The sequence below is a fragment of the Rana temporaria genome, chromosome 12 (assembly GCF_905171775.1).
Source record: "Rana temporaria chromosome 12, aRanTem1.1, whole genome shotgun sequence".
NCBI classification, from domain to species: Eukaryota; Metazoa; Chordata; class Amphibia; order Anura; family Ranidae; genus Rana; species Rana temporaria.
Window position 1 is genome coordinate 123,817,275 of NC_053500.1, and position 12,507 is coordinate 123,829,781.

Below are 12,507 nucleotides of genomic sequence, written 5' to 3' on the forward strand. Positions count from 1 at the left end.
CCAAATTATGGTCCAGATTCACAAAAGAGATACGACGGCGTATCTCCTGATACGCCGTCGTATCTCTGAGATACGATTGTCGTATCTATGCGCCTGATTCATAGAATCAGTTACGCATAGATAGCCCTAAGATCCGACAGGTGTAATTGTGTTACACCGTCGGATCTTAGGCTGCAATTCTAGGCCGGCCGCTAGGTGGCGATTCCATTGCGGTCGGCGTAGAATATGCAAATGACTAGTTACGCCGATTCACGAACGTACGCTTTGCCCGTCGATCTAAATTTACGTCGTTTCCGTAGAGATGCGTCGCCTAAAACTAAGCATGCCCTCTAGGTGGTGTAACCAATGTTAAGTATGGCCGTCGTTCCCGCGTCGAAACTTTTAATTTCACGTAGTTTGCGTAAGTCGTCCGTAAATGGCGCTGGACGCCATTTACGTTAACGTCGAAACCAATGACTTCATTGCGACGTCATTTAGCGCATTGCACGTCGGGTAATTTTACAGAAGGAGCATGCGCAGTACGTTTGGCGCGGGAACGCGCCTAATTTAAATGGTGCCCGCCCCATTTGAATTAGGCGGGCTTGCGCCGAGCGGATTTACGCTACGCCGCCGCAAGTTTACAGGTAAGTGCTTTGTGAATAAGGCACTTACGCTGTAAACTTGCCACCACCCTTTGGGCAACTTCTGCTATTGTCTGATTTCATACTGAAAGTCAAGATCAAGCGAGCCTTGTGGCTTCACTTCCTGGTTCCCTACTGCACATGCACGAGTCGCGCCGCGCGATCCCACTGGTCCCTGCTGTCTTCTGGGACCTGTGTCTCTCCCAGAAGATGGTGGGCGGGACGGAGTAGGAGCCGGACGTGGTGTAGGTTGCCGTGGCGATTCTTACCCGGAAGTGGGAGCAAACACCTGGATTACACAGGTATGCTCCCTCCTCCACCCTGAAACGTGCCAAATGTGACACCGGGGGGGGGGGGGGAATCCGAAAAGTGGAAGTGCCATTTTTGGGCGGAACTCCATTTTAAGTGGAAGTGGGAGTGGAAGCACTGGCTGTTGTATGGAACTTGAAATGTTACCAGTTCATAAAAAAATTTTCTTACAAAATCTGCAGGGGGTCAAATAATTATGTTCCCCACTGTAATAATCGATCTCCCGATCTTCGATTAAAATCCAGAATAAGTGGGTAACCTAAAATGGGGACGAAAATAACAGAATTTAGTAAATGTCATTAAAGTGGTGGTAAAGGTACACTTTATTTTCCTAAATAGCTTCCTTTACTTTAGTGCAGTCCTCCTCCTTGGGCCCCCCCCTGGCCTGACCACCAACATTCCCAAGGGCCCTTCCACTGGCCATTCCACCAAATCTGCCCACTAGCCATCCCACTTTTATTTTAATACTCTATCAACTTTAAAGGGGTTGTAAAGGTAAAAAAATGTTTTCCTAAATAGCTTCCTTTACCTCAGTGCAGTCCTCCTTCACTTACCTCATCCTTCCATTTTGCTTTTAAATGTCCTTATTTCTTCTGAGAAATCCTCACTTCCTGTTCTTCTGTCTGTAACTCCACACAGTAATGCGAAGCTTTCTCCCTGGTGTGGAGTGTCGTGCTCGCCCCCTCCCTTGGACTACAGGCAGGGGAGGGCTGGCAGCCTTAGGCCTGGGGGGCAAGTCCAGTCAAGTGGCCCATAGAGCGTGGAAAAGTGATGGATAGAGGAAAACAGTCTAATGCCGCTTACACACGAGTCTGATGAAAACGATCTGATGGACCGTTTTCATCAGGCGAACCGATTGTGTGTGGGCCCTATCGGTTTTTTTTCCCCATCGGTGAAAAAACGTAGAACCTGTTTTAAAATTATCTGATGGTTAAAAAAAACGATAGAAAAAAACGATCGTCTGTGGGGAAATCCATCAGTTAAAAATCAACGCATGCTCAGAATCAAGTCGACGCATGCTCAGAAGCATTGAACTTCATTTTTCTCAGCATGTTGTGTTTTACATCACCGCGTTCTGACACAATCGTTTTTTTAATTGATGGTGTGTAGGCACGACTGATGAAAGTCAGCTTCATCGGATATCTGATGAAAAAATCCATCAGACCGTTTTCACAAGAGTCCGAACAGAGGCTCCCCTTACATCAGAGTCCTCACAGAGGCCCCCCTTACATCAGAGTCCTCACAGAGGCCCCCCTTACATCAGAGTCCGCACAGAGGCCCCCCCTTACATCAGAGTCCGCACAGAGGCCCCCCCTTACATCAGAGTCCACACAGAGGCCCCCCTTACATCAGAGTCAGCACAGAGGCCCCCCTTACATCAGAGTCCGCACAGAGGCCCCCCCTTACATAAGAGTCCTCACAGAGGCCCCCCTTACATCAGAGTCCGCACAGAGACCCCCCTTACATCAGAGTCCTCACAGAGGCCCCCCTTACATCAGAGTCCGCACAGAGGCCCCCCTTACATTAGAGTCCACACAAAGGCCCCCCTTACATCAGAGTCCACACAGAGGACCCCCTTACATCAGAGTCCGCACAGAGCCTCCCCTTACATCAGAGTCCACACAGAGCCTCCCCTTACATCAGAGTCCACACAGAGCCTCCCCTTACATCAGAGAGAAACTTGATTTAAGGGTGCATGCTGTAGACTATTGTGTAAAGAGGGTCTCTGCTCACCAAAGCCTGCCCCCCCCTCCTCTTTAACAAAGTCCACGGAGCACCCCTTTTTATACACTGGGAGGCAGGAGAGACTAGAGAGGGTGAGCTTACCAGGATGGAGGCTGAGGCGCAGGCCGGCTGTCTGATGCTTTTTTGGGTTCAAACTTCCTGTCCAGTGCCCACACATGCCCGGGGAGTGTGGGCAGGGCAGACTCAGAAGGAGGACGCTCTCTACGTTGCAGATAGAGAAAGGAGCTGTGTGTTAGTGGGCGTCCTGACTCTCCTGTAATCCAAGGGAGGGGGCGAGAACGACACTCCACACCAGGAAGAAAGCCTTGCATTACTGTGTGGAGTTACAGACAAAAGAACAGGAAGTGAGGATTTCTCAGAAGAAATAAGGACATTTAAAAGCAAAATGGAAGGATGAGGTAAGTGAAGGAGGACTGCACTAAGGTAAAGGAAGCTATTTAGGAAGAAAAAAAATTACCTTTACAACCCCTTTAAAGCGGGAGTTCACACAATTATGTTTTTTTTTCTCTTTTCCCCTTAGATGGATGCTCGTGTTGTCTAGGGGAATTGGCTATTTGTTTTAAAATATGAGCAGTACTTACCCGTTTTCGAGATGCATCTCCTCCGTCGCTTCCGGGTATGGGTCTTCGGGACTGGGCGTTTCTTCTTGATTGACAGTCTTCCGAGAGGCTTCCGACGGTCGCATCCATCGCGTCACTAGTAGCCGAAAGAAGCCGAACGTCGGTGCGGCTCTATACTGCGCCTGCGCACCGACGTTCGGCTTCTTTCGGAAAATTGTGACGCGATGGATGCGACCGTCGGAAGCCCCTCGGAAGACTGTCAATCAAAATAGGAACGCCCAGTCCCGCAGCCCATACCCAGAAGCGGCGGAGAAGATGCATCTCGTAAACGGTAAGTACGGATCATATTTTAAAACAACTAGCCGATTCCCCTAGACAAAACGAGCATCCATCTAAGGGGAAAAAGTGTTATGTACGGGTGAACCCCCGCTTTAAGTGGAAGTGGGGGTGGAAGCGGTGGCTAATGTATGGAACCTGAAATGTTTTACCAGGCCCAATAACAGTTCTTTAATTCTAAGTACAAACCCTACATACGGCATGCTGATCAGCGATCAATGACTCAATAGAGGACTCTAGCGTGCCTTTTGCGGAGAGCGTACCACAAGAATGTAAGATCGCATACAGAGGCGGGTGCCTCACACATGTCAGATCTTTGCAGCATTGCTGCACGCCGAGTGATCGGAGGCTTAGCATGCCAGCAGATCAGCTGCAGAGCCCATTAGCTTGATTGCAGTCATTGTGAGTCCCTGCAATCCAGATGAGGCTATTAACCCATTCCAGGCCTGCTGGTGTTAAGCAGCTGGATGCAATAGCAGGGGACAGGCAATCTCTGGAATAAACACTAATCCCATACACACACTAGGTGGGGCATCCTCTGTTTCTATTGCACTGGAACACACATCACACACACAGAGCATAAAAAAAAAAAAGAAAAAAATATTTTTCCATCTCAGGAGGCTGGATCTCTCTCTCCTGTGCCCAGCCTCCTGTCTCCCTCCCTCTCTCTCTCTCTCTCTCACCCTCCCTCTCTCCTTTCTCTTTCTCTCTCTCTCCCTCTCCCTCTCTCTCTCTGCTCCAGCCTCCTTGTTTTCCTGCACAGCCCAGCCTCTTCTGCAAGCATTACCTTTGCAGTGTCTCCCTGTGCTGCATTACAGCCTCATCTGTATTCACTTATAACTAAGAAAGGTCTAAGGGAACCCTTGGAGGCATTTTCTGCAATCCCCTCGCCTGATCCCTACGCTTTCTCCCATTTCTCCACTCTGCGGTTGCTGCTCTTTCTGCAATGGGGAGTATGCATCTGAAGATCTCTATGGCTCGCTGAAGAGTAGCCCACCCATAGCCCCCTCTCTCTCTCTCGCTCTCTCTCGCTCTACGCTGACAGGTAAGTGGCTGTTTAATCTGTTACCGGCGAATTAATCATTAAGCGTTGCCATCGATTATTGCCATTTTCATCAGCTTTTAACCCTTTCGCTTGCAGGGGCCTCCTCGGTTAAGGGGAGCGGTGTCTGGGTTCCACCGGTAGATCCCCCTTTAAATCCCACCCTCCTTCGCCACCCTATTCTGCACATTGCAAGCTGTCAAGGTAATCCAGCACACATCTGCCTGTGGCTGCAGTACACACTCTCTGTCATCTTTGCTATTTCACCTTATTACAGCAGACTCCTTGCTGGGCTCTTACTGTATTCTTAGCAGCTGTGCTGTCTCATTTCGAATTTGCTCCTGCCATTTTATCGTGTCCCCAGGCGTTCCGCCTTGTCACATTGTACCGTGCTCATCTGAGTACACACACACCTTACATGCATGTACACATACGTGCGTGTACACACCCACTTAAAATTACACCCACACAAAAGGTAGATCCTCTTGATCGCGCCACTTCAAAATTGGCTAAGACGTCTATACTGTCGTTTTGCGAAAGCCGGGGAAGTCGTGGCGTCTGTGTCAACGAGCGATTTATTTTATTTTTTTGACGATTTGCGATTGCAAAATTTGATACTTTTTCTGTACATCTAATAAAAAAACTGTAAATGTGTATTGAATAAATACTGCATGTATTTGAGAATTCCTCTAATGACAGCTTCAGATTTAAATTTAGGTCCCCCCGCGATTAGCGATCAATCATCAATACAAATCTGCAGTTTTTGTTTTTAAATTGAATCCTTAGAAAAATCAAAATGCCAAACACCACCTATATTAGATAATTCCTCTAATGACAGCTTCAGATTTAAATTTAGGTCCCTCTGCGATTAGCAAACCATCATAAATGCATATCTGAATATTTTTTTTTTTTTTAATTAAATCCTTAAAAAAAAATCAAATGCCAAACACCACCTATATTTGAAAATTCCTCTAATGACAGCTTCAGATTTAAATTTAGGTCCCTCCGCGATTAGCGATCAATCATAAATGCATATCTGAATATTCTTTATATTAAATCCTTAAAAAAAATCTACCGCCAAACGCCACCTATAAAGAAATAAATACAGCTTAGGTAGCCATGATCAATTTTTTTTTTTATATTAAATCCTTAAAAAATCAAATACCACCTATAAAGAAATAAATACAGCTTAGGTAGCCATTATCAATTTTATTTATATTAAATCCTTAAAAAATCAAATACCACCTATAAAGAAATAAATACAGCCTAGGTAGCCATAATCAATCTATTTATTTTTCCTATTAAATCCTTAAAAAATCAAAAGCCACCTATAAAGAAATAAATACAGCTTAGGTAGCCATGATCAATTTTTTTTCTATTAAATCCTTAAAAAATCAAACGCCACCTATAAAGAAATAAATACAGCTTAGGCTGCCATGATCAATTTATTTATTTTTTCTATTAAATCGTTAAAAAATCAAATGCCACCTATAAAGAAATAAATACAGCTTAGGTAGCCATGATCAATTTATTTATTTTTTCTATTAAATCATTAAAAAATCAAACGCCACCTATAAAGAAATAAATACAGCCTAGGTAGCCATGATCATTTTTTTATATTAAATCCGTAAAAAAATCAAATACCACCTATAAATAAATAAATAAATACAGTCTAGGTAGCCATGATCAATTTATTTATTTTTTCTATTACATGCTTAAAAAATCAAATGCCACCTATAAAGAAATAAATACAGCTTAGGTAGCCATGATCGATATGCACACCTTTATCCAGTCACTGGATTACACACGCGTGTGTGCGGACCTTCACACCCAAACACGCATGCCTCCCTAATGCAATCCCGATACACACCTGTACACAGAGACTCAAGCGTGTCTTACTGTACAAGCAGCAAACACATAGACACACATTTTTTAATCTCGCCACCACTCCCTGTGCAATCTAGAGAGACTTCTTTTGTATACACTGGGTGTGACACATTGAAAATTATTTTCTTGCATAACACAACACTGTCTTTTTTTTTTTTTTTCTGTAATATGCCTTTCCTCATAATAATTAATCATTCTGTCCTGTCATCCCCCGTGTCATTAGCGCTCGTCTAAAAAAAAAGTATATAATTTTAATGATGGTCATCCACCATTCAGTGCTCAGCAATAATCCTAAAGCTTGTCATGTAAAATAGAATCATCAATATCGGCACTGTTAAATGAATAATAATAATGAGATCAATAATACTCTTTAATATTACAGCATTTGAAAATCGAATTGTCCTTTTATATTCATCATGCTGGCAAAACGAACGTCTATGATCGATATTCTGTATTTAGAATCTTGATGTCATTCCAATGTGAATGGCTGGCTCGGAACCTGATTGCACTGTCATTTTAATAGCATTAGCAATCATTCACTGTCTGATGCAAGGTCCCTTTTTCCATTATAGGACGTGGGATTTCAGTCAAAGTATGTGGGGAAATGTATGTTTCACATAGCAACCAATCGGAGCCCCGGCTTTCTACCGCCGGCTCCAGGTTACGGAATGACAAGAATGGGGAATCTGGTTGCTATGGGCAAGAAAGACTGTTCTTACAGATCCTTTTATAAATCTGCGCGGATTCGTTTTTTTTTGTATTTTTGATATTGTTTTTTTTTTTCATTCAGTCGTTTTTTATTGCAATAAAGGTACCATAGAGGAAAGAGTAAGATGTCACATTTTCCATATGATTGGATACAGTGCAATACAACGGGATGGGCATATATTCATATATTTATATTTTTTTATGTATTTTGTCTATTATGTACATATTTACATTTTTGTTCCATTTTTTTTTTTTTTATAAAGTCTCAAGACAGGTCCGATTTTAATAGTAATCCAGTAGTTGTTTTATAGTCTAAGGCCGCGTACACACGGTCGGTCAAAACCGATGGAAACAGACTGAAGGACCGTTTCATTGGTCCAAACCGATGGTGTGTGGGCCCCATCGGTCAGTTATCCTTCGGTCAAAAATGTTAGAACTTGCTTTAAAATTTAACCAATGGACGCCTAACCAATAGGTCAAAACCGACGGTTAGTATGCAAAAGCATCGTTTAAAAACCTGCGCATGCTCAGAATCAAGTTGGCGCATGCTTGGAAGCATTGAACTTCATTTTCCTCAGCACGTCGTTGTGTTTTACGTCACCGCGTTGGATTCGATCGTTTTTTTAACTGATGGTGTGTAGGCACGTCAGACCATCAGTCAGCTTCATGGGTTAACCGATGAAGCTGGTCCTTCGGACCATTCTCATCGGATGGACTGATCGTGTGTACATGGCCTAAGGGCTCTTTCACACGGGCTGACCGTATATCCGCTTTTTCATCCATCAGTGTACAGATAAAAAAGGGACATACATTGGTCCCTATGAGATCGCGGGTGTCAGCGGATGAACATCTGCTGACACCCCATCTCACCCGGCTCCGCAATCCTCCGATTCTGCAGACGGAGGAAAACCCTATTTTTCCATCAGTCTGCGGATCGGATGAACACGGACAGACGGTCCATGTTCATCGGATCCCCCCCAAAGAGGAGAGCGGAGAAAAGACAGGGCGGTCTCTGCACAGTGTGCGGGGACCGCCCTGTCATCCCCTGGCTCAGCGGGGATCAGCGGAGCGATCTCCGCTGAGCAAGCGGAGGTTCACAGGCGGATCATCACTGAGGCCTTAGGGCTTATTCACACGTGTGCAGAGGGCCGTACACCATAGAAAACAAGCATATTTGTAAAGCACTGCGTAAACTGACAGCGCTACAATATATAAGTACCTGAAATTAATTAAATATTTCTGCGCCTGCGAGTCACAAGTGTTTGCATACAGCCGGCTGGACACAACAATGAAAGGCTTTGGCTGTAAGCTGCTAACCGCACATCCAAGTTTTTAGACTACATACATAGGGGTATAGATTAGGGATATTGTTTTTTCGGTGCTGATAAGATACCGATATTTCGGCGACCGCTCAGGCCGATAGCCGATATTCTGTACATTAAGTAGTGACAGGTACTCCTCTATGGAGGAATCGAGGGTCAAGATCTGCCTTTTTAATACCGTATATACCCGAGTATAAGCCGAGTTTTTCAGCCCTTTTTTTGGGCTGAAAGTGACCCACTCGGCTTATACTCAAGTCAGTGTACCATGACATGCAGACGACGGCCGGGCAGTGTTAAAAAGTCGCGCTCCTCCATGTCCTGTTCCGGGATAGGCGGAACACTCAGTTTCCCAGCAGACACTGTGTTCAGTGTTCCGCCTATCATGGACGCCGTGATACACGAGAGGGCATCCGTGATAGGCGGAACACTGAACACAGTGTCTGCTGGGAAACTGAGTGTTCCGCCTATCACGGAACAGGACATGGAGGAACGCGACTTTTTAACACTGCCTGGCCGCCGTCTGAATCTGCATGTCACGGACTCAGGTACACGGCAAAGTGATTCTGCAATAGGCACAGCGAAGTCTGGCTGCAATGGGCACGGTGAGGTCTGGCTGCAATGGGCACGGTGAGGTCTGGCTGCAATGGGCACGGTGAGGTCTGGCTGCAATGGGCACGGTGAGGTCTGGCTGCAATGGGCACGGTGAGGTCTGGCTGCAATGGGCACGGTGAGGTCTGGCTGCAATGGGCACAGTGAGGTCTGGCTGCAATGGGCACAGTAAGGTCTGGCTGCAATGGGCACAGTGAGGTCTGGCTGCAATGGGCACAGTGAGGAGTGCAAATGGGCATTGTTGACCCTCTTTTACACTTACAGTAGTTGCTGCATTCTCACCCTAGGCTTATACTCGAGTCAGTAAGTTTTTCCATTTTTTTGTGGTAAAAGTAGGTGCCTCGGCTTATAGTCAGGTTGGCTTATACTCGAGTATATACGGTACTTTCTATTTTTAAAAACTGGCACCTTTAAGATGCCAGTAATCCAGGAAGTGATGTCATGACATCGCTCCCGGGTTACTAGATCTGAGACCCGAATGAAGCATCCGCTTTGTTCGGGTCTTCTGCCAGCCGGCGGACGTGCCAACTGGTTGCTCGGGCCTCAGGTGGGATGGGAGAGCCCGGGCGAGTGGCGGAAGTTGGCGGGAGGGAGGATGTCCCCTCCCGCTGTTTGTAATAACAGTCGAGCGGCTGCTGAGCTGCATCGGTTGTTATTGCAATAAAGCCGACCATTTGCTCCAAAGAACGGTACCGGGGTGATGCCTGCAGCTGCAGACATCACCCCGGTAAAACCCCCTGACGCCATATCGGTAATATCGGTCAAGTTTGCGACCAATACCGATATCGGCCTGCAATAATCGGCCTTACTGATAATCGGTCGATCCCTAGTATGGATGAATGATCCTGGGTGCAGTTTACATCCACATCCGCACATCTGTTCTTGTATGTGTGTAACAGATTTACCAGCGTATGGGCACAGCCTGTCATTGATCTGTACAGGCGGCTGTGTGAAAACACCTGTGACTCCTGGGTACAGAATTAGTCTTGTTTTTTTTTTTTTACAGTGAATTAGTCATAAAGATTGTGATTACCTAGGTGGATGTAGCATATATCCCCTGTCGGCTCTAACACTGAGAACTGAGTGATCAAAGACCGCCAATTGCTCGGTTATGAGGGCTCTCATGCTCACTGGAGCGCTGGAATGTGGAGAGGGCGGGAGCAGCTGGCTCAGGCTCTCAGCGGCTCGCTGACAGGCTAGGCCTGGTGCTGGTCCAGGGATCTGGGCGGATCTTGACCCCATGGTTGTGATGACGCAGAGCCTGGACCGACTTCTGTGACGTCAGCAGAGAGCGGGCTTAAGCCAGCTGTCTGCTGAAAAGGTCACAGGAGTGCAGAACGAACTGGATTCCTGGAAGCCACAGAAGAAGTACAGTCAAATGAGCTTTAGCTGTACTTCTCCTTTAAAGCAGAACTCCAGGAATTATTTGTATTGCATAGTTACATTGGTCCAGCTTGGCACCATGTAGGTATGCATTACTCATATCTAAAGTACCACTAGGGACACTGGAAATCACTGTAATAGTTGGCGCTACTACAGTTTTCTAAGACCCGGTTCACACTGGGGCGACACGACAGGCGGCTCAGCCGCCTGACGTGTCGCGTCCCATTCAATGCTATGGAACCGTTGTAATAGGAGCGACGCAAGTCGCTCCGACTTAGAAAAAAGGTTCCTGTACTACTTCGGGGGCGGCTCGGGGCGACCTGCATTGACTTCTATGCAGAAGTCGTTATGCAAATCGTCTCTGAAGTTGTCCAAAGGAAGACTTGCAGAGTCGCCCCCGAAGTCGTGCCGCTGCTATGTGAACCGACTCTAAGGGAGATCTTTTGGGTCTTGCTCAGGTTCTATGTGAGCGGCTGCCCCACTGCACAGTGACCACAAGAGGGTTGCCTGTGTGGCACCAACACCGTTCATAGAACACCCTATATTTTTTTCAATGTTTGATTGGATGAGGTAGAGAGGAGGGATGGTGAGGTCACCATCATTGACAAAAACACAGCGTAGCGGTGGTGACCCCCTGTGCTCAGTGTGCAGTGGGGCAACTGCTCACATAGAACCTGAGCATAACCCAGCAGTTTGTGGCTATAACTGTTGGCTACATTCAGGCGGCCAGAGAAGGCCAGTAGATTTTTGCCAGCAGTTGTAAACACTGCCTGAACACACCGTGTGCGAACAGCGGTAGCTGTCAAGTTTGTACTGTAACCGCTCATCTGAGTGGTTGCATGTGAATTGAGCCTCCGACCAACCCTAGATGCATCTAGTGTAAGCCCCCAAGGTTGGCTTATCTGCTAAATTTTGGCTGCACTCAAACTGGCCGCAGCTAAATCAGTGACGGTTGCTTTGTCCAGAGGAGGGGTTTAGCCATATCCAACTATCTGCTGATATTCTTACCCCATTTCCTCATCCAGCCATTTAAGGTGGATGGAGAAATCCTCCTTGCTGATCTATTGTATTCTGACAGCAGGGAGACCTCCCCACCATCAGAATACACTGATCAGGGTTGCAGGCTATAGACAGCAGCCGATTTAGACCTTGGGGGGGCCTGGGACTTTAGTTTCTTGGGGGCTTCTTCGATTCCTTTAACACCAGCAGACTGATCGGGTCCACCTGTCCGTTTTTCAGGTGGGCCTGATTGGACCACTCATTGTTCTCTATGGGAAGGCAGATGTAAACGGACATGTGTCTGTTTTAGCCTAGGTTCACACTGCTGCGAATTCAAAATCGCGGTAAAATGCACGATTTTACCGCGATTTCGCGGCTGCGATTTTGCCGCGATTTTGCCGCGATTTCGGCCGCAATTTAATGTAAATCGCGGCCCGAAATCGCAAAAAGTAGTACAGGAACTACTTTTTGAAATCGCAGATGCGGCGTCGCACTGATTAGGACAGTGCCATTGCCGACAATTGCCGCCGATTTGAGATGCGATTTGACATGTCAAATCACATCTCAAATCGTTCCAAATCGTACCCAGTGTGAACCAGGGCTAAACCGTCTGCATCCGATCCAGGCCATCAAAAACAAACAGATGGGGATCCAATGTTCCCCTATTGTCCAGCGGATTGGATGACAGTCGGATGGAAACAGACAGGTGGTCCATTTCCATCTGACCGCCCCATAGAGAATAGCGTCTGTGTCCGTGTCCATTGTGCATAGTGAAGTGGACACGGACCTGTCATCTGCCTCCTCAGCAGGGGGCTTTAGCCCTGGTTCACACTGGTGCGTTTTGACATGCAATTTGACATGTCAAATCGGCGGCATTTGCCGGCAATGGCACCGTCCTAATCGGTGTGACGCCGCTTCTGCGGCGCTGCACCGATTTCAAAAGGTAGTTTCTGCACTACTTTTTGCGCTTTTGGCCCACGATTTAC

General features: G+C 46.6%; 1 protein-coding gene across 2 annotated transcripts in view; it reads left to right on the forward strand.

The window, feature by feature from the left end:
• The first annotated feature begins 4,246 nt into the window (after window positions 1-4,246).
• The window catches only part of EPB41L1 (erythrocyte membrane protein band 4.1 like 1), a 165,319-nt gene continuing 157,058 nt past the window's right edge, over window positions 4,247-12,507 (forward strand). Inside the window, exons 1-2 of one of the 2 annotated variants that reach the window (XM_040330500.1) lie at window positions 4,247-4,616; window positions 4,713-4,817. The gene's annotated coding sequence lies outside the window, so the exon portion shown is untranslated. The remainder of the gene's footprint in view (window positions 4,617-4,712; window positions 4,818-12,507) is intronic. The other variant, XM_040330501.1, reaches the window with a different exon arrangement.